General features: G+C 36.8%; 2 long non-coding RNA genes across 2 annotated transcripts; one reads left to right on the top strand and one right to left on the bottom strand.

Moving 5' to 3' along the window:
* The first annotated feature begins 1395 nt into the window (after positions 1-1395).
* Positions 1396-2917, top strand: LOC124307462 (uncharacterized). The gene is made up of 5 exons (XR_006908825.1): positions 1396-1575; positions 1662-1890; positions 1967-2250; positions 2375-2538; positions 2688-2917. It is a non-coding gene; the product is annotated as an uncharacterized LOC124307462 (long non-coding RNA).
* A 5737-nt stretch (positions 2918-8654) lies between these two features.
* LOC124306807 (uncharacterized) lies at positions 8655-22999 on the bottom strand. The gene is made up of 3 exons (XR_006908686.1): positions 22989-22999; positions 21706-21708; positions 8655-8786 (listed from the first exon to the last, which is right to left on the bottom strand). It is a non-coding gene; the product is annotated as an uncharacterized LOC124306807 (long non-coding RNA).
* Positions 23000-23594: the final 595 nt, after the last annotated feature.

The raw sequence follows: 23594 nt of genomic DNA, 5'->3' as shown, positions 1-23594 counted from the left end.
AAAACGTGTTCTATCGATCTTCACATTTGCGTAGATCGTCTACGATATTCAGATAATATTACAATTTAACGTTTGTGAAGAAGCCCGCAGAATATAGAAACACGTAATCACATAAAGGACAAAAAAAAAACACAGACAGTAATCATATATGTGCAGGTGTGCATAGACATAGGTATAATATAGCTGCGAATTCACCTCGTGAATTATTGAAAAGAGACTCGAAATCGGCAAGAGATTACACGCTGCAAAAAAAAAAAAACTGCTCTTAAAATGCATTAGATTTGGTAGTAAGATGTCTCAGTCGAAGGTTTGGCGACGAAATAAAACCATTCTATTTTAAGTCCCACCTATCAAGTCCAGCACATGTATAGACGTGGGGTATTGTGCAATAGATCTAACGCGATTTGCAATTCAAATGTCGCGTATCAGCGCGGGCGTGACTCCGTAGGTCCCTTCGATTCGAAGACGATCGCGCCACAGGGCCTGACATCATACACCCGCATCAAATCACACCGCACATTCGCTTATCTTGTTTTGTTGTCGAGTTGTGTATGTGGTATGTAAATTTGTCGCGCGGCGCGCGTGCCTGGGCAACTACCTCCGATTTGCATCCCCCCACGTGAGACATGCCGCGTTGGCGGACTTTACAAGTATAATAATCCAAATTCCATGAACGTGCGTCGATACCAGCTTGAACACCACATCTTTCAGCCGCCGCATCGATCTCTGCAGGTTCACGACCCCCAGCGGTGCGCTGGGTACACCGATTTCAAATTTCCCGCGGTTTAATCGTCGCGAATCCAGGTATAGTTATTTTTCATAAGTTCGGTATAATATATTGTGGCAGTTTCTGGAAAGTAAACACTCGAATGCGCATGCGCCGAATCATGTGATTCCATCGGAAAATTGAACGGATTCGCACCGAGTTTCTCGTTTGTTTTTAAGGGTGACTAACTCAATTACGGGCGGACGCTAGCTATTGAAATTCGCAAGCAGCTCAAGGTTATGTTGCGTTGGTGATTTGAGATAGCCAAGATCTTAAGGGTCTGGATTTCAGTCTGCATAACCTCGAAACGCTTACGTGTAGTGACAATTAGCGCTAATTGTAAGGTCTAACCAGACAGAGTTGACTGCGACTACGCTAAACAAACGAGAAATTTGGCGCATACGCAATTCGGTGTTCAGTTTTGTGAGACTTTGTTTTTCATTTCATTTTTCACGTCATGTGTAAATAGAAAATAATAATAGAAAATGTATTTAAAAAATTATAAAATCAAAATTACGTGCATTTAACGAGATCATATTTCCGTCGTTGGTCACTTATGCCAATATGCTCATGTCATTCCAACTCGCATTTAAAAATGGAACAAACAGCTCAACAGCATATAACAGCGGCGAAATTGCCGCCGCGCTTGTGCCAAGGAGAGCGACGATTTTATTCGATTTTATTCAAATTTACGGCGCGACGATGGCTATATATCTACCCATTATATCTACCTATCCATGACCGTTGTCGGGAAGAGAAAATATACGTAGTACGTGCGCCTGTGCGACCGCAGTTTATAAATAGAGCTCGTAAGTTGTATAGCGTTTTAAGATCGAAAAAATACTTTTGAATATTTGCTCGATCTGCATTTTTAAATACTTATATTAACTTCCAGTTATCCTGAAACGGCAGCCTTGTCAGACCCCGTATCAAGCAATAATCATGATATACTTCGCATCAGCTTGGACTGAACTATTTTATAGTATTTATTCCATAAAAAATATGAGCATTTTGCTATGCAATAACTGCTACGATATTCGTAAGAAGACCTGAGTCGTTTTGATTTCTGAGAAGTAAAGATGAAAAACGGAAGCTGCCCTGCTTCGCTCCACTTTGAAATTTATGTGAGAATATTATGTTAAATTAACCTCTGAATGTATTTTATCAAAAAATTCTTGAACGTTTTAGTATTATTTTCAGATAATAGGGCGACTTAAGGGCAAATAAAGGAAGAAATTAAAAATGATTTCTACCCTCCACGGTACATCTGGGTCTTTTGAGGTGCAACCCAAATTTTTTCCTTAAATATCTCCGAAATGCAAGAAGGGCTCGACCTGGCTCCACTCCCTGAAAAAAGTTATTGGTAGTGGGGACTCAAGAGCCAAGAGACGACGAAGTCCGGCAGTTTGCTGGTAAATAGTAGAGAGTGCAAATCGTGTGCCCTGAGAGACCCGGGAGTTTCGCGGCCTTAGTGTTCTGCAACAGTAAGTAAAATTTATTTGTTTCGTTTTTTCAATTGTTTTCAAGTGTTTATCAATAATATAAAAGTTTCTCGAGTTATTTATATAAATACGGCGTCATTTGGGAACATGTACGTCGAAATATTAGGTATGGCAGAAAGGAGCGCAAAAGAAGTGCGTTATTATTTACGTGAACGTGAGCCTCAAAATTTTCACGAGGCTTCTCAGAATGAAAAGGATGGAGAAGAAGTGGAAAAACATTTTTTCGACACTCAGGATGCCAACGAAGATTAAACTATATTTTTCTGAAAGGTCATTGTCTGAACTTCAAAACAGTATTTGTTTTTGATATTTATTTACTGTAGATATACATTTTTTTAAAGAATTTCAGCTTTTTTGAAAATTATTGTGTGAATTCCGATGCTTACCACAAAAGTCTTGATACATTTTATTCTAAAAAGGATTGGAGTATGCAGTAGCAGTAGAGACCCTGGGGAGTATCCATGAATTTTTCAGATTTTTAAAAAGCCATAAAGAAAACCAGGACAGGACATAAAAGACCGAGCGGTTCCGCAGAAGCAGTCAAAAAAATGGGCTCCGTGGAGGGTTAATTATGGTCTGTGGTGGGGTATTTTTGACACTTCACTCCAATATAACACCAACCTAAATTAATACAACAAAAATTCAGCAGACCAGAAAAATTCCATGTCCACTGGAGTGTGCATTGAAGTTTGACGGTGAATATCTTCTGAACAGTGAGGTATACAAAAAAATTGTAAGAGACCTTTCTTGTAGAGAATTCAATTTCCTACGAAAATATGATATACATTTTTTTTATAAATAGTAGATACTGAGATATGTATTTTTCTTCCTCACCATAAGAAAAAAACAGAAAACTGCGAGGCGGAGGACCTTCCTATTTAAATTAAGAGCTCATACTTGGAGAGAATGTTTTTGAGGTCTCTACCAACCAAGTTTTCAGAGTAAAAGGTGAAAAAAAAAATAGTCGATTTTTTTGGCCCACCCTAGTGCTGGTGTACTGTTTTTACATATGAAAGTTTAATTTTATGTTTGACATATGTTTGACAATTTTTTTGGATCTACAGATCACTATAATTATTAATTATTACAATGGTAGGCTTGATAATGATTTGTTTTTGAAAGCGTCATGCGGCGAAGAATCCAAAACAGAAAATTCTAACGTGGACATTACAACCAGCAGTTATTTAAGTTTCACTGTTTTGTTTTTTAGTTCAACTTGAGATATAAATTATTTGCAGAGTACGTTGCTTTACTAATAATCCTACTCCGCTAATACCTTAGAACTACTGCCCAACGTGCTTAATTAAAGATCGAGCAGATTAGATGATTGTTCACACTTGACTCACATTCAGAATTTTCGTTGTAAGCAAGGCGGAGTTGGCCTGAATGCCAGCAGCACTAATTAACGGATTGCAGGTATTCTAGATGAGACGCTGTTCACTGCTAACATTATATAAATATATATTATAAAATTCATAAAAGTTTACAGTGGTTTACGTCATATAAAATGACTAATAATAAAAAGCGAGTGCAGTACAAGTTTGAAGAGTATGAGAAAGAAGACTCGCGGAGTGTACGTGTCTCGAGCACTGAACTTGAGCGGAGATGATCCTGGTTACTACCAAATTTTGTTAGTTTGAATTGTTGGAAGTATGCAGGAATAGAAGTAGAATTATAATGAAAACGGACTTGAGTAAGGGTAGGAATGTGTTAATTTGTACTGATTGGTTGAAAAAGTGAAGAGGGAAATCTGTGTTTATCGTTGGGAGTATGTATATGCAGATTCCTAAAAGATGCAAGTGAAGGAGAGGCTCTACATGACTATAACGGAACGTACATAGAACAATAGGAAAAAACTGCTAAAAAGTCACATAGAGAGCCTGCAAAGGAGACGAATTTTGAAAGTTCATGACTCAACATTTGGTCACTAAATGTTCGGGTAAAATGGTAACAAAAAGAGCGAACGTTCAGGACCGCATTCTACCTGGGTTACAAGGTTTGGCGTATACTCGTGCATAGACTATGGAAATGCAGCCACAATTAGTAATAAATTTATTATTTTACTTTAATTGAAAGTGCGCAGGGCTAATGTTCGTAAATGTCGGAACGCTAGAAGTGAAGTAAGATCAGATTGTGACGTCAGACTCTAACGATCCAAAATAGTTATTGCTGAGAATGTCTTACATGAGTCCACGGGGAAAGAAGAATAGATGACCCAAGTGGCGCTAGTGTCCTGCGCCTATATTGATCTATTTTACGAAAGATCCGCCAGATATCTCATCAGCATAAAGTTTAGTGTATTATCAATTGCCGAGGGGCTAATCACTCTCGAGTATACTCGCTACTTACTACCTTATTTAACTTATTTCACCAAAAGTGAATAGGCCCTCGCCAATGGTGGACTATATTGTCTATTTGAAGGCATTTATTAGTACACTTACGGAGGAGGCAAAGTCAGTGATGCGATTCCGAACCCAGAGAATGCTCAAAAAATTAAGTATACCCACATGCACATAGCTGCAGGTGAAATTGTATCTTTATTTCAACCTGCACCAATAGCATTTCGAGGAAAGAGGTATAAAAAATAGTACAATAGTGCAAAATTTTGATATTCTGAGATATGATCATTTGATTTGCTCGCTCCTTTTGCACTTGGGACATTTCGTAGCCATTATGTGAAACGCGTTGAAGTAAGCTTCAACTGCTAAGCATTGCGAAATAGGGCGGTTGGATAACGTATTCTTCTTACGCCCTACAGGGATCTACTCACCTCGGATTATTTCGATTGACTTCGGGTAAACTTCTCATCAATTCTTAGCATTTTTACTGCATGGTTACATCGCCTATTCGGTTCGCCCTGAGTGTAGTTTCCACAGTTATATAGCAGAAGCGGAATCCTAGGAAACTCGCATATCGTATGCATTAAATGCAGCCAGTAAAAAAATGCTATTATTCGTTCAGTCTGAACCTTTACAATACACAGTGATAAAACCAAAATGGCGGTAGGTGCAGGGACCTTGTTTAGTCCGCTGCTAGCCTTCGTTCATTTATGGACCTTTAACTGGCTTTACCAATTGGGTAGTATCGCTACATCCTTCAACCGCCGGGCGCGGTGCAGACTACGCCTAGCTAGTAGCAATTTCCATTGCACGAAACCGGCGTGAACCGTAACGCACGGTGGGCAACGACATCTCTTGTCCTCTGGTCCACAAACATAGCATGGTTGAGTCTCAATTCTATGAGTTTTTTCTTGCAGTTGCCAGTCTTATACGTTGAATTTTTATATTTTAGTTAAACTCGTTATGAGTAACGTATGTCAAAGATATTGTACACACAAAAAGATAGACATTCACAATAAGGTTCAACTGGTTTTCATTTTTAACGAAAGAAATGTTCATTGTAACTGCGAAATGGAGAACTGTTCAGTTGGTTGAGAAAAATTTTAGTTGATCTATGTAATAGAATTAATTCATTGCGAGCTGCTCGTGAAATATTGAATAGATGCTACCTTGTGATACACGGTAAACTTACAGACAATTCAAGTGGCGTCAATAAATGTTAATTATTTGAAATGCATTTCTTTCCATTTAATTGAATTTATCATTTTTTCCATAAAATATTTTGTAGGCAGGCTCCAATTAATTAATTTTTGTGGCTCCAAGTAAATTTTCTAAATTCAATTAGATAATTCGTTATATCATAGTTACAAGAAACGGTTTCATGAAATGAAACAACTTTGAAAGTCCAATATTTTACGAAATTAACTAAATTTAAATTGTGTGTTATTTATACAAATCTAGTAAATATTTTTCTCAGTGTGCAACTTTGATATGGCTGGTTCCATTTCAAACCGCGCAGCAAGGTCGGGACGAAAAATTCAAACGACTTGTAAATAATTTACATGATTCTTTGGGTAATTTAAGGGGACCCATATTTGGTCATTTTGCTCTAAAAAAATTTCATCTTTCTGCACGGTTATTACCATTTTTTATCAAAAACTCGTTTTTACAGATTCCGTAAATTTACTGATTTTTTTTAAGTGCTATAACTTTTGAACGAATTAACGGATTTGAGTGATTTTTTTCTTCAAAATGTGCGTATTTTTATCTTCTTTCAGAAAATTCCAAGTTCAGGAAGATCGACACAAAATCGCCGGAGTTATTCAACGTAATATAAAATAATCCGAAAAAATTCAACCCCGATTTTCAGGAATCGCATATTTTTTTTTTCTCTCACCAATTTTTTATCGAATAGTTCTTTAAAGGTACTAACTCTTCGCACAAGATTTATTAGCGGATTAGTTCTGTAAAAAGAGTTATGAATTTTTCAATATCGCGAATTTTACGCCCAAGAAACGCCGTCACCGAGATAAAGCTCAGAGATTAGCTGAAGCGACTAATTGAAGACTTGACTAATAAACGTACTCAAGGTACGCAAGTTCCTGCTCAGAACAAAATTACAAATTTTCAACACGAGGTTATCGGGGATTTTTTATCAATACCCGAAAATTCCTTCGTAGCTAGGGTGCTAGAACTAAGTCAGTGTAAGACTGAGGTAGACGATAAGAAGACTCTACGACCTGTGTGTCAGAAAAGATTAGCAGCTCTGTCAGACTTACAGAAGATTGAATCGATCTGCAGAGTGGAAATAAGTAAGATATGCAAACGCATTAAAAACGTTCTCAGCATCCCTAGGCTTCTCGCAACTCGAAGTCAATGATGAATTATGCTATAAAGAAAAGGCTAAGGACCAGGATGCACCCATGGCGCGAGTGATGGAAAACTAACCAGTGGGGCATTGGAACAAAGAGAGACATTAAACAATAACCTTGAAGGTATAGATTGGCTGTTGAAAAACAAAAAGAATGTGAATCTTGAGGCTATATATGAGTTGTTCTTTTTAAACCTTGGCCAGGTTCTCTAATCCTTAAAAATTCAGAGTAAATGTTCCAGGTAATTTGTGGAAAGAGAGCTGCATGTATTTGATGTTAGAGCGGTAAGATTATTAGTGGAAACCCCAAATAGGACTGTAAGATTACACCGAGTGCTCGATAATTGTTTGCCAAAGAGAATCTAGTTTCGCTGATAAAAACTTTAGGAGGTTAACAGAAATGTCTTAGGCCACCAGTTTTTGGAAATCATAGAAATTTACGTCAGAGAAAGGAACCAAATCATAAACAAATAACCGAACCGTCCTAATTATTCTACATCTTCGCCTAGTCCGCTCCCGGCAGGCAAAGTGAATGCGCGGTATAATAACAGCTACAAGTTCGAACGAAGAAAAGAGTATCCCAAATCCACATTTCCAGGTTTCTTTTACAGAAAATCAAAAAAATGACCACATGAACATTTCAGGTTTTTCAGCGAAAAAGCCAAGTAGATATTTGGAGAAATGGAAAGAGTTGGGAGCACCCTACACAAATTAAAAAAAAAAAACACATATTGTGTACGTTGTCCCCTTGCATCGCGTATAAGAATATCGCTGCGGAAGATTTCGCCGACCAATGAGATTGAATTATTTGGTGCATGCGTAGTTGATTTTCAAGTTTCATGAGATTGTCTCGGTACGGTACGATTGCATAATTCTCGTACATGTTGGCAACACTGAATGAGAGCTGTTATGAAGATGTATATTAGACTGGGCCAAAAAAAATGAAGAATTTTTTTTTTAATGCTACTGTAAAAACATTGTTCATGACGACAAATAAAAATTATCCTGAAAGTTTGAGTCCTTAATATTAATATTAAGGGGTGTATCGTTACAGCTATTGATTTTTTAACAGTTACCGCATTTTTTTACCCAAAATCCGTCAATTATCAATCTAAAAAATTTTATCAATCCATATTTTTGAAGGAAATTAAATTTCCTACAAAAAATCTCTCCTACTAAATTGACGTAGATCGAGCCGTTTCCTTGTAATCGTGCCTTAAACTTTGATTTCATTTTTCAAATTTTTGTTTGAATTTTTGATTTTTTTAATTACCAGAAAAATCAATATTTTCATAAATCAAACCATTATTTTTGTGGGAAATTTGATGCTCTACAAAAAAGGTCTCTTAACATTTTTCATGAAATTCACTCCTTTAAAAGTCATTCGACATTGAAATTGTATTCAAACGTGATTAACCGTTGATTATGCGTTTGACATAATTCTTTTCACTTGTTTGACAAATTTAAGACTTAAATATTAAAAATATTTTTGTTTTCGTCAGATGGCTAAATTTTTTTCAAAAAATCGATATTTATTACGATATTATCCAGCGAAAACCTTTCTTTATCTACATATTTTTATTTTTACTGTATTTTACTAACTTAAATAGTGAAAAAAAATCGGTTTCTCAAGTTATTTTTTTGTGTAGTTACACGCAAAATCAACGGTTAATTACTTTTGAATACAATTTCAATGTCGAATAACTTTTAAAGGAGTGAATTTCATGAAAAATGTTAAGAGACCTTTTTTGTAGAGCATCAAATTTCCCACAAAAATAATGGTTTGATTTATGAAAATATTGATTTTTCTGGTAATTAAAAAAATCAAAAATTCAAACAAAAATTTGAAAAAAGAAATTAATGTTTAAGGCACTATTACAAGGAAACGGCTCGATCTACGTCAATTTAGTAAGAGAGCTTTTTTGTAGGAAATTTAATTTCCTTCAAAAATATGGATTGATAAAATTTTTCAGATTGATAATTGACGGATTTTGGGTAAAAAAATGCGGTAACTGTTAAAAAATCAATAGCTGTAACGATACACCCCTTAATATTAATATTAAGGGCTCAAACTTTCAGGATAATTTTTATTTGTCGTCATGAACAATGTTTTACAGTACCATTAAAAAAAAAATTCTTCGTTTTTTTGGCCCAGTCTAATGTATATGAGATGTATGCGTCCGTTGCCGCGACGCGTGATTACACAAATTCAAAGGAACCATTGCAAGCCGGGTAAGCTATTACAGAAAACGACAGATGGCACCAGAACAAGGCGAGTTAAAGGTAAGTTCTCAATAGCGTACTTCTCACGTGGATGCCGTGTGTCGGGCTCCGGAATACAATTTGTGTTTTAATTCAATCCGAAACACTTGCATGGTTAGCTCCTCATTCTACGCAGCAATTCTACTTTGGACGATCCCAACCTGGAATATACACACTAGGGTGATCGTAATCAATATATGATGTCATTAATATCTTTGCATAAGCTGTTATTGTTACACGCTCTGACAATCTGACGTCACAAGTATGCTCGTATCGTGTAATTTTTGCATCTGTATAGCGATGAAGTTAACCTGTAACATGTTATTAACAGTGCTGCTGTTGTTGCGATGGATTTTTCCTTATTCCACATGATCAGGAACGTCTTGGCTACCTGCAGATCTTTTATACCATTGATTGACAAAGTGCCGAGTTGACCTGTCGTGTTTCTCCTTCCGTCCACTGAGTGGAGTACCTGTCCACTGAGGATGGCCAAAAATAATCGATTATTTACGAAGATTAATCGAGTATAATCGGTTATTTTTGAAACTCGATTATTTTTCCTCACAATCGGTTTAATTATTTTTACTCCCATGAATCTCACTCCCAGGGACTTCAGCACACACAGATATGATGGTATTCTTGGGCTCACTAGACAAGCCATTTCGGAATGTCGTATAAAAAAAGCAATATTGTATTATGTGATTAACGTTTTCATTGTTATTTAGTATAATAAGTTAAAAATGAATGAGTATTTTAACCTAAAATTGAACAATATTTTGAATTAAACTATAGATTATCAAAAAACTTTTCCACTACCAAGATTACATACCGAAATTTTCGAAACTCATTTTCAAATACACCCTTTTAAAAAATTACGAAACAATCGATTAATCGATTCATTTTCGCCGATTGAATTGAGTCGTTTTCGATTATTTCTTTGAACTCGATTAATCGATGCGTCGATTATTTTTGGCCGAGTGGCCACCCTTACTTGTCTACACCGCAAGATAATTACAGTGTTAAATTACAGCGATCACTACGGTAAATTGTCAGTGTTCGGCTAATACTGTTTGATTCTACGGTGATTCACACTCTCTGAATCTACAGATTCAAGACTGTATGGTGTAACTTGACAAAGAATAACTCTTTTCTGCTTACGAAGTTAAGATAATAGAGGAAGAATAAAAGCTACCATCACATGAGTCCCGTCCAATTATTATTACCGATAAACGTTGAATCTGGCATCAAACAGCGTAGATGACAGTTGAAATTAAATACAACGTGAATATTGCGATTTTCGTGGGTTAAACTAAAATATATCACTGGTTTAGCATGGTGAGACGAAATACCGAACCAATTGTTATATTATAATAAACACTAATACACGGTATGCGCAAGATGCACCAAATTTTCGCATAGTGAACAACATTACGATATCTTTGTAAGCTGTTTACAGAAAGTTTGCAGAGTGCTCTCAAGCTACAGTTTTTTGTTCTTGGATTCAGCTTCATTGCTTGCGTCTTGCTCATGATTAATATTCTATACGCAAATTTCTCAATTGCGGTTTGGTAGGGGAGCGCGGATACTGAAATTCTTCGTGACGGGTCAGATCGGATAAAACGGATTACTTTCGGGTCGGGTACGCAAAAATTTCGGGTACCCAAAAATCTCTAGTTCCTCGAAAATCTCGGGTTTGCCAAAAATTGCGGAGTTTTGAAAATTTTGGTCACGGCTGTTTTCGCTTCTCCAAACATACCAGGATTTATAAAGTGAACAGAGATTTTCGAAAATTTTGGACTTATGTCATTTCCAAAATCTCGGACAATCTAAAGGACAATTTCGTAGTCATCTGAAATTATGAGTTCTGGATGTTCTATTCTCAAAAAATCAGACTAGAGTCTCACCGAAAAATAAACTCTTGAACTCTTTCACATCTGCTTTATTATCGTGAAATAATTTTGCTATCGACTATAGTAGGAATGTGCGGGAACTGAAATTCCCCGAGTCGGGTAAAATGGATTACTTTCGGGTCAGGTACCCGAAAATTTCAGGTACTCGAAGTTTTCGGACTGCCCGAAGATTTCGGGATTATCAAAAAACACGACCCGATGCAAACCCGACCTGAACTCAAGTTCGAGTACTCGAGATTTCGGGTACTCACACACCTCTACGGGTTGGTGATTCCGAACGCGTTTAATTCAAAGAAAATGTGAAGTGAGCGTTGAAACAGTTTCGGATGAGAAAGTTCAGTGTTCTGAGTTACTTATGTTTTGAGTGACTTATAGAAAGTCTGTTTTCTTGTTATGAACGTCCGTCTAAGGATTATAAATTACACGGTTCAAATTTATTCGAATCTTATCTAATCGGTAAATCTTAATCTCGCACATTGGAATTGACGTATCTGGGATAATCGTGTCAGTCGATATCCATCGGTCTGGTTGTATTTCGTTGTCTGGTTACTGTTATATTCTTTACGCAAGAACACGTGGCTAAAAATTAATTCAAAGCTGCAAGGTTCCGCGTGCTACGCCACTCGAAGCCGTAAGCATGAACATCAGACAGACAAAGCTGTACAAATAATTTTTACATAATTGAGATGTTCTACTGTAGTATTCAGATGAGTCTTTTATAATGACTTGTCAGTAAACAATACTTAACACAACATTCGGACCACATCTGGCTACTTTCTACACCTATTAGCAATTATACTTGAAAGAACTTTAACCAATATCGATTTGTCGGAAGCAAGGTATTTTGGCGCGTCAATTTATGTAGGTACGTCTCAAATTAAAAATCTGTTATTAACCGACAAAGACTAGCTGACAAGATTGGAGCCTCTTAATATGTGTTATAATGCTTATCTGTCATAATCAACAAAAAACTTCTTAACTGGAGATCCAGTACGTGGTATAATTGGTTGCATGCACCTTTGCGACACCAGAAATATATTTCTGATCTTTTACACTACAATATTCATTGTTATCTCACGAACGATGCTTGTAGAGTTGAAATGTTACAAAATATACACAAGAGAACATAAATGTGCACTTACTGTCCACCAATTAGTTACGAGATAAGAAGATTCGTTAGCAGCAGTTACGACGTCTCTTAAGCTGGAATAACCACTTCATCAAAATCGAAAATGACCTGTATGGGGATTTAGTGCTCTTTAGTTGCTAATTTGTTCCCCAAATTTTGATTTTGTTGCTCCAGTAATTTCGCCGAAATTAAGGGCGATGTCAAGTTTAAAAAAAGTTGGCAAAGCCAGTCAAACGGATGACGGAGTATTAACGAAAAAATGATGAGAATTTGTTGTTAATTAATTGCTCGAACAATACACTCATTTCGAACTGAAAGAATCAACCCTTGCTCCGGAAACCACCCCCAAGTCGTCACGTACAAACAATACGCTTGAAATATAATTGAATGTACTGTATATTTTGTTTTCAACCAATAAATCACTGAATCAGGTGAATCTGTCATATCTCCGATTTTGTTGCTCGACCCCCAACACCCGAAACTCACCCCCATGCCAACGACGCTACACAGAAATGACAGAACGCGCGGATATAAAAATTCGCTAAAAATTGATTTCAGATCCCCGAATTAGTTGCTCTCGATGTACCGTATCTCCGATTTTTTTTTGTAGAAGAATCTGTAATTCATTGCAAAATCAAGACAAGTATGTGGTTCAAGTAGCATGCTCATCTATAAAATTAGAATTTTACGCTTGTATGTTCATAGTGCTCCTGTTAATTTTTGGAACTACTATTACTCATCACACGAGCACGGTTGCTTACACTATCACATTTGATTGTTCATAACGAATTTATCAGGAAAGGAAAGATATTGTATCCAGAAAATGTATTCAAAACAATTAGCTCATTTTACTGGCACTCTGAGATTCCCTGAATGATCACATGCATAAAGATCTACACAACAAATATGTTTTTTATTTGCAACACTGGTTTTATTTATTATTTTGGTGCGCAAAAACCAAAATTTTCGGATTAGCGTTGAGTGTGTCTTTTAATCGGAGATCCTTTCATGGGTATCGTCGTATTCGACCCAAGATTCTCCTCGACGTCTCGAAATCGCCGTGTAATGGCCTAGGAGCCTGCTCTTCTCTCCGTCGTCGGACGTACGCGTTCGTATTCCTGGGCCCTTGTAATGAACAAGACCCACCAGTTCGTAAATCTCCAATCGTGATGATACAGGGTTTACAAACCGTTTGGGTATTTGGCCAAGCTTTATTGGCCAATCGTCATTTTCGAAATCGAATACTTCGAATAACACAAGCTCACCTACAATTGGACATAACGTATAACATCAATATTGGAATGGTTTAGAAAAAATGGATTGAATCAATCAACATGGATCCCACAACGTAAAACATATTTCAGAATATGTAGACCAGTATATCAAGTACATTATTCATAGATACGAAATTAGACTAGGTTAAAATAACTATTAATAATGTTTAATCACGTGTTCATAGATACCAGACAATTCTTACATCGTGAAATAACGATTTATTTTTCGAGGCTGAAGTTATAAACGTTAGAGTAATCGAACCTCAGCGAAAAAAATCATCACGGCCTCCGAAAATATGACATATAACACTGTTCGTTGAATCCCATTTTTCGTGTACTTGGAGCAAAAAAATTGTCTGCATCACGAGCGTGACGATTTACAACCTTGTGCGATCATGCCGAGCGCTCGTGCCGGCTCCGCTGAACTACTATGCGGCTGATTGCACTCGGGTGTAAATCTTCACACTCTTAATGCAAAAACCACTATCATTCCTTCTAGTAGTAGAAAATCAAAGTGAAGGGGGTACACTAGTCGATTTCGAAGTTCTCGTATCGTATATCTCTCAACATCCAAGTCCACGCGTCTCAAACGCGAAAAATAGCCCAACAGTCCCATTGTGTACGCAATTCGCAAGAAAAAATCATTTCAATACATTTTTATTTGACACAGAAATAAAGAAATACCATGGATTGAATGGATTCTACGAAATAGTATATTACGAAATAGTAAATTCGTAGAATTCATGCAATTTGTTTATTGCTGCGGCAAATGAAGATGCATTGAACTGTTTTTTGTTTAAATTTGCGTATGGAATGGGTCTGTTGAGCCCATTGTTCCGTTTGCGATATGTAAACTTCGATATTTGGAGATGTATACATTAACGTCGAAATCTAACAGGCCACCTTCTAGAATGGGTATCCTTACAACAACTGTTTAGGTATTGTGGGAATCACAAAAAAATAATATAACACGAGTAACTATTCTGCGCGATTTGAGTTGTCAGTTATACTTCTCACTGCGTTTTCTGGCAATTGAAACGCAAAATCAGTTTGCTTGGTTCATTGTATTTTTCTAATTAAATAAGGCTTTAGCACTAATTGTTGTTGAGCCGATCATATCATCGTCATAGTTACAAGAAAGTATAGGAAGAGTAAGCATAATCGAAAAGAGCAATAACAGATTCTAAATTTTCTGGCCACAGTTGGACAAAACTCATTAGCATTTTCTTTCCTGTAACGTATATTTTTTGTTATGGCACAAAATAAAAATTTTAAAACTGGTATCGTTATCTTGGAGTACGTTTATGTTCCGAAATTCAACTCCATAAATAAATAAAATTGTATTAGGTCATTCCTTGAGTTGCTATTACCATTTTTTACTTTGCCGTAACGAGATTTTTACGACATTCGCAAGATCAATTTGTCTCGATGACTTGTTTAGAGTAGGTAATTATGTATGCAAAATTTCACCTAATGCCAATATTTCTGTTGTTTTCCATCCCGAGCATGATCTTAAAGAACATCTCTTTTGACCAGTGAGCCTGACCTGGTCCAGAATTACATTTTTAAATTCTTGTCCATTGCATAGAGTTGCTCGTTGAATTGTTATAACGGGCAACGTTTTCTCCCGAGTTGGGCATCCGTTATCACATTGTGACCTTTCTCTATAGCTGGGTATACTTCTAAATAGTACACCAGCAAAGTAACCAACATTTGTGGTGCAGTCAATTAGGCGGCATCCACCGCGTATGATGTCACTGTCCTTCTTAAGAAGATCAAGCAATATCGCGGCTCGTGATTTGTAAGAGTAAGCTCTTAGCCCTTTCTCAAAAATATCGAAGCACATCTTGATGAAAGGGTTCCCTTCCTTCGATTCTGCCATCTGTGATAACCGTTACATATTATGTTTAAACAACGAAATATCGAGAATTGCGTATAAAAATTTTCGTGAAACTAGATACCCAATGTCTTTAGCCAATGAGGCAATTTCCCTCAGACTTTTTTTTCGTTGCAAATATTTAGTGATAGTGATTCATTACCTTTTCTCTTTCTTGGTTCAACCGCGTATAACTATTTACACTGTAAAACACAGGGTGCCGACCGACCGGCAAAACTGGGCAAACTGAGAATGGTTAGGGAATTTTGTCTGTCGGAAAAAGTCACGGAAAGACGTATTTTTTTTTAAATGCGTTTTCAAACGTCAACTATGCATCGTAAATTTAGCAAATATAACTTTCGGAAATGGCATTTTACAGTTTCTGATTATTTGTGTAGATCGAAGCACTACAATGTGTTTTTGAATTGAAATTCATATATCAAAGGTGCACAATTTCGGGAGGTTTTAGTCGTAACAACTGCCCAACATTACCGAAGTTTCGTGAAAAAAGCTCAGGGACTTCTAAATTTGTCGACGGGAAAAGTCATGAACAATTCAGGGAACTTTAACTGATTGTGAGCGAAATTATCACCACAACAAAAAGCTATGTTTTACTTACTGCTTCTCTCAACAATGGCCAATCACAGATCGCAGACAACATTATTTGGAGGAGACTATCGAAAGCACACGTATTATAGAGGCATATGTTTTCGTTTCTGATTTTAACTGACTGTAGAGTGCCTGAATTGCCGTTTTTCATAATTGGTAACGTGATATGTTTTTCGAACAACAACTTGTCCCTGACTTCATCTGCTCTCATGCCCAAATATCGTGCCTTTCGTGACTTCATTTCCGATGCTTTTCCATGGCCCCGCCAATCTTCTGTTGAATAAAAGTGTAAACGACACAATCATAAAGGCCAAAACAGATTCACATACACATTCACTCTCGCATACAGACAACACATTTACACGGAACATACACACAAGATATACAATGTTTACCTCCTTCTTGATACTTACCTCTTGTGTATGAAAAGTTAGTCGTTACAGAATAAACGTACAAGACAGACGTACAGAATTTCTCTCACAATATATATAAACTGTTCTCTAATTTATTTAACCATTTCCTCTCCTGATAAGGTAATTCAGGCAACTGCAGATAATTTGCAACATCTTCTACCTCACGTGTTGCAAGTATTTGCGGCACGCTTCATAACCGCAATTGCCTTCAATGGGTCTCGATCCAAATATTCGTTGGCGATATATTCATATTTTGCAACACGAAGAACTGTTGCCGAATAAAGGTGCGGTGGTTCTGGATCCTCTTCTGGCATCAAGTCGTTTGCTTTTTCCACCTGATAAACGTGTACGGTTTTGTGCATCAGAAAACTTTGCTGGACGAGTAGATGTATGTACAAGACGCACGGTGCACATAGCTACATCAGAGACTAATTGTCCGCATTCGGTTCTGGCCTGCGGCGTTCGGTTGCTAACTTCGTCTACGTTTGATTACCGACGCGATATGTGGTGTATATATTTTTTATTAAAAATGTTGGGTCAAATGTGATGACTATTGGAACAATTCTGATGAAATGAAGATAGGTACGTTTCTACTGTAGGAATTATATCGCTCGAGTAATAATTATAACATGATTCAACACATTTTTGTCCGAAATATTAGCATATCGATCTCGGTACTTCCGTACTTCTATTGGTAGGTGAACATAATTTGTTGTGATAATAAAGAAATAATACGTACCGTTTATGGAGCCAGACTTCGCATCACCGGACAGAAAGTGATTTTGGAAATTAAAACCACATTTAATGCGATTTGCATCCCAAATTCTGTGGGTAATCATTTCTTGCCATTTACCCGGTTTCAGCACCTTTTGCTGGCGATAACCTCTATTTTTTTTGTCTGTACGTTTGTACAATCGATCAGTCACTAAGTCTTCGAAATTGAATCGCAAAACCAGAATTGTGAAACTTAGACACTGAGGATCTTGTTCTTCTGAAGATGCCTTGCAAATAGATGAGGAATCAAAAACAATACCGCTGTGGACGCCATCGCTCGCCGATACGTCAATTTTCGAATCCTTCGAATATCTCTGTAAAAGCTTGTCTCTCACTCCATATCTGTTGTACGTAACAAATACATACAACGACCTTGAGGTTATATTATTATCAAGTTCACGTGATATTACATCCCATATTGGTTTAGATTTTCCAACCACTTTTTTATTCTGCAACAATATTTCGTCCCCGTGTTCCAGTATTATATCAACGATTATCGTCTGATTGACTTTTGAGGGTCGACCACGCGCTGGATTCATTGTTAAATCAAAGCTGATGCATTCACGACAAGAGATTCAAAGATACTGGAGCTGATGCGGAGGAGAACATGGAAAAATTATTTATTGTTAAAAAATCTTTTGTTTTGAGTGAAAATGATGCAAGGATATGTATACCTGCAATAAGTGGTAATTAAAATACAGGAATACATCTTCTGGCATTCTTGTTGCGTAAAATGAGACTTTTTTCAGATATTTGTACACGACATATTGTATCAGTACCTCTTTGGGAAATTGATAGGAGAGCGAAGGTAATAAGTTTAGAGGACGGGGATTTCGGATTCTTGGTCTCCTTTAGAAAATGCATAAAAAAGGTATCTAATATGTTAAAACTGTTATGGGTAAAGTGTCGATCATGCGTCGCCCTCGTATACGGGTGTCACCGTCCTCTAAAGGTGAAGAAAGACTACAAAATCCTCTACAAATGAACAAATGAGACTAGAGGTAAAATGAAATGCTGATGAAATAATCGCGGAACAACCGACACATGTGATTAACATACGATAGACATAAAAGCCGATCGAGCCACGACGAATTACATTCGGAGAATAGAATGATATTGAGCGTTCTACAGGCACTCAAAACTATTTAACTCGACACATTATTACAGCATGAATAGTTGGATCGCAAAGCCGAGTTGAAACGTGGATATGACTCGTGGGCGAGCTCATTCTCCGATCATGGCAATCCCATCAACAGCGTTCACTTTGGATATTAGATATAGAGCCCAGCAACTTTGACACGTGAAACTCTAATTTTTATCGAGATAAGTTGACAAAGGGGTGATTTTAATGAATCAGGGGTGGAACGGTAGAATCCTAATAACAGCATATCAATGGAAAACGTGCGTTCCATCACTTTTCTGTAACGTAGTTGACTTGGGGGTGAGTTTCGGCCCCTTATACAAACCTTCGGGCTCGGAGTTTGGAATAGGCATTCGAGAAACAGGTAATGAAAATACTCGCTCACTACACCACACTACTCAGTGACACCCTCGAAAATCAAGATTTCACACAATTCATCTTTCGTGATTTTATTTTCGCATGTTTAAAATTTCGTTATATCGGCCATTGAAATATTAACCCTTCCAAATTTTTACCCTCACCCTCATGTTCCAGCAAGTTTACTCATTGTATATTGCGTTCACAAATGTTTCCACCTCCGCTTCTACACCACTCATATTCATCTCACGTCTGGACAATTTGTTGTGCAACATATATTTCATGCACAATGCTTTGAATTAAAAATTCACAAATCATGTTATAATCTCAAGAATCGTATGCTCGATTTGAGCAATTATTTGAAATAGTGCTTTTATTAGACAGTTACAGCAGATCTTAACCCTTTCAGTCACAGAAGCCACTATAGTGGCACCCTTTTTTTCTTTCTTTTGTCATTTCTTTTTTATATACCCTGCAAAATTCTCAATTTTCTGCTTATTCAGGTAACTGAATTGCTTGACTGAAAGGTACCGAAGATGAATCCAAATCGAATATTATAATTGCATGAAGAGTTTTACATGGTGCAAAGCAGGAGCACTTTAGTCAAAAAGTTGTCACGTTGATGCAAAACGGTATCCAGCCTATATGTTAGAGGTTATATCGACATACATAAACGAGCCGCGATATGTCGCGCACCGATGTGTGGCGGTACATAAAGAACATCGCGGCTAAAGTGTGACAAAAAAAATTTACTTACCGTAAATAAAACATTAATTTGGAGCTGATATTTTCTGCTACTACACAGTTATTGAATTATCCTTTTTTCATTTAGTAGGTGTGCAATTCCTTTAGATTCCCTGGTATGATGGTAGTAAATTGTTTTTGAGTTATTTGAAGTTGATTCAGAGGGCGGCTGAGAACAAATTCGTCAACACCCTAAACAAGAACTACCCTAATGCATATATGTAGGTCTTCGGTACCCGTGAATAGAGTGAATAGAGTCCCCGTTTAGTACTTCAGTGTATGTGAGGAGATGTTCCAACAGGTTTGCGAAGATACTACTACTACTAATAATAATAATAATAATATGGCACACGCCATGGAATCAAGGCGCGCACATCGAGTCTTGTAGTCATTCTGAAGGGAGGTTGTGTTAATAGTTAAAACCGTTATTTTGTTCTGAGAATCGAATGTACATTTAGTGCAATTATCATAATAACATATTAAAATTTGAAGCTTGAAAAAATAATTCAAATTTCAGCGCACAAACGACACAGTTGAAGTTATCTTCAACCCTTCAACACCGGCTAATCGATCTGCCAATGTGACGACGAGGTTAATAGGCTACAGAAAAAAGAAATACGAGCACTTGTAGCCTTGAAGTACTAATAAATGTATGCACTTTCTTCCATGTGAGAGCGTTGTCTTCCACTTTACCGTTATCAGGAGTTCTCCTTACGGATGACCCTTATACGGCTGAATCCATCTCAAATCATGCAGGCCAGCGGAGGTTATATTCCAGGATTGCTGGTAACTGAAGTGTAATCTTCCTCGGCCAAAATAAGCGAATACGTATATTTTATTATTAACCAAATAAGTTTTTCACGCCTGATACCGATTTCTTAAAAATGTAAGGTAAATATTGGTTTTTCTAAAATTTAACATTCAATTTCCCAAAAATGAATGCCAATTGCACAGTTTTCGAGCCTCTCTCAAAATTCTTGTTTTCGAATACGTAGAATCTCACACTTCGTCGAATTAGCATGGTCCGGCTAGCTTCTAGCTTGCTTCAAAGGCTCGGTTTACTGGGTTCATAATATTTGATATTAAATATATTTTCGCTTGTGGCTCCATGTATATTCAATATTACCTCCGTAATTGGAATATTCTCATAATTATACAATTTCATAGTGGAATAATTGGATAATATAATAGTTGTGGGATTTAGATAATTGTACGAAAGACGGCACATGTGTGCAAGGCTGAACAGATATTTGGGGTGTACTGAGTACAATTAGTAAGGTAATGTTCTACGGGGTTCCTTCACCTTAGTGATTTATTCTTAATATTCAATATTCAAAGTGAAATAATATTGACTGATAGGCATTTTCATCCACGGTCGAATGTATCGCTCAAAGCCTTGTAACGTTTCCAGATAGTGCGCACCATTTCTAAAAATTCAGCCTTCGCGATGTAGCATCGTACTGACGGTGGACCCGCTGACTTGAACTAGCGTTACTTGTAGCAAGGTTTAATATCACTGAAAGAAATTTTATTGCAATATTTGGTTTTCCACATAGCATTTTAGGGACAAACGAGGTACAATCATAAACATTCCTAGAATAATAGGACATTATACTATTTCTATATATATTAATATTATCTTGAAAAGCAAGAATTACTATATGATCTTTGAAACATTGTTATAAATGTTATGCATTTCGTTACTCACTATTGTACTTTTCACGACTGTACGACTGTTGTCCCTAAAATGCTATATTTTATTGTACTTTTATGTATGGGGAAAAGAAAATATTACAATAAAATTTCTTTCAGTGTATTATATTTAATTGAATATGTTTTTATTAATTTAAATAATGCTAAAGTGATCTATTTCATATGGAAATAAGCGTGAAAATATTCCCCAGATACCAAGATATATTTCAGTGTGAATAATGGTAATATCAATAGACAATGATTAGATGTTGAATATTTGAATATCATCATATTGTTGACGTTATCCCGATTTATAATGTAAGTGGATAGCACTTTAATATCAGTGCATAATATTCCTTATTATTGGACGTATATATAAACACACACACACAAACATATGTGAATATAAGTATTATATATAATAAGTACATGCAATGTTCTGGGTTACAAGTGTTGACTACGTCTATGGTCTACTTACCGACAGAACTACTCCGTGTTAGTGGAGTTGCTTATAATACGGCGTTAGTCTATGCCTTCCCGGAAAACCTACTCTAGGGGTTTTCTGTTGCTTAATATTTACGTTAAAAATACATTTAAGCAGGTTAAATTATAGTTGTTGCGATAATAAGATTCTGTAAGAGGATTTTGTGACTCTCAGGTAAGTCCAACTTACAATTTAGTGATATATAGTTAGATCTGGCTAACTAGGAGTTATCTAGTAACTTTTGGCTTATCGCAATATTCTTCCGTCAATATATGTGTTAAATTATAAGATTATACGTAATACAGTTCCGTTCTATACTACCTTCGTCGATAAATTTGGTGAGTTCTGTATTGCAAATTAAATCTATTCCAATGTTCTCGCTAGCCGGAAAATAGCGGTTTCACACTGTTAACATCGCCTCCTTTTCCCCCGAAAAATAGGAGCACTTTCTGTTAATGAAATATAGGGGGATATGTCTCCTTCTACTCTATGGGTTTGCAATGCCGGTGATCGGGGTAGACCACGGAGTAGTAGGAAGGAGACAACACTCTGCGATCAAACTTGTTCCCAGTTTTGAGGTAATGTAAGAAGAATTGTCTAAATGCGATTTGAGCGCCTCTTACGGAAAAAAGTGAAATTTTCGCTATAAAATGTAAAAAAAAGGGCGGCAATCGTAACCTATAAGCCACCGTTTCATAAACATACTCCGTAAATTCGTAAAATACGCATCTGAAATGACTAAAAAACAGTAAAAATCAAGTGATTGCTTTTCTAATCTCAACCGACATTAAATCCGAAGAAAAGGTTTGCAAACGGCGAATCGTAAGATCATATGGGGAAGGGGGTGAGTGCGCTATACGGGCTTACATCGCAAGAGGCGCTTAAATCACACCTTGACAATTCTTCTTACGTTGCCCCAAAAACTGGGCAACTTTTGAGCCAAGTGCTGCTCGAGTGTTGTCTCCTTCTTACTACTCCGTGGGGTAGACTCACTTAGTGTCCAAGTTCGTAGTTTTGATTTACGCCGCAAGGTGCGCTCATAGTGTTGGGGTTGCGTTGGAGTATCATGTGCGACCGAGAAAGAAGTATCTTTCGTTTTCTTTTCTCCCGAATGGGCAAGGGGAAGCACTCACAGCGGACCCGGTACTAATACAGCTACGACGCGTAGTGGCGGCTTGGGACACGAAAACCTTCGACACTAATGCAAGCGTGGGGATACCCATCACTGATAATTCTGTTCTTTGCAAAACCTGTCCGTAAGACCATGGTCAGGGGTTTTACGGTGTTGCTGGAGCCGAGATCGAAGGATAAAGTTAGTTCTGCTGGAGTCCTCTCTCTGTCACACGATCGAAAGAGTTGGGAGTAGCCGCCATGCGGGGAATGCGATATGGCAAGCGGGAAGGTATATTTGAATGAGTCTATCTAGGCATGCAAGTTAACGTGTAACGTAAACGTGACCGGTAAATTTACTGTATTTTTACCGTCACAAACTGCTAACGTGACCGCGAATAAAATTACCATATTGGTCACATCATAAAATATATACTTAATTCGAGAAAATCATTCTAAGAAATACTAAGAAAAATTGTAAGAATCATCTTTTCAGGCACATATTTTTGTAATGAAACTATAATAAATTTATCAATATAATCATGATTGGCTGTGAATGTTATATTACTTTCTACTGAAAAAAATTAAAATTATGATTATGGAAGGTGAAAAAAATGACGCGCTACTTCTATCCCGTTGTAATTTTGTAAATGATCAGTCATATTCTTTTGCATAGTGAATTCGCAAGAAAAAAACGGAACCGGTATTTTTGCATCTTAAATAGGTGGTGTTACCCTATTTTTACCGTAACACAACAATATAATCGTAATTTCACATCACAAGATAAGAAGAAAAAAAATGACATCAATTCACGTTAAAATTCCGGTATTTTTTTTTTTTT

This window comes from Neodiprion virginianus, chromosome 6 (genome assembly GCF_021901495.1).
Source record: "Neodiprion virginianus isolate iyNeoVirg1 chromosome 6, iyNeoVirg1.1, whole genome shotgun sequence".
Lineage (NCBI taxonomy): Eukaryota > Metazoa > Arthropoda > Insecta > Hymenoptera > Diprionidae > Neodiprion > Neodiprion virginianus.
Note: the sequence above shows the minus strand (reverse complement) of the source record. Positions and strands in the feature narration are given on the sequence as shown.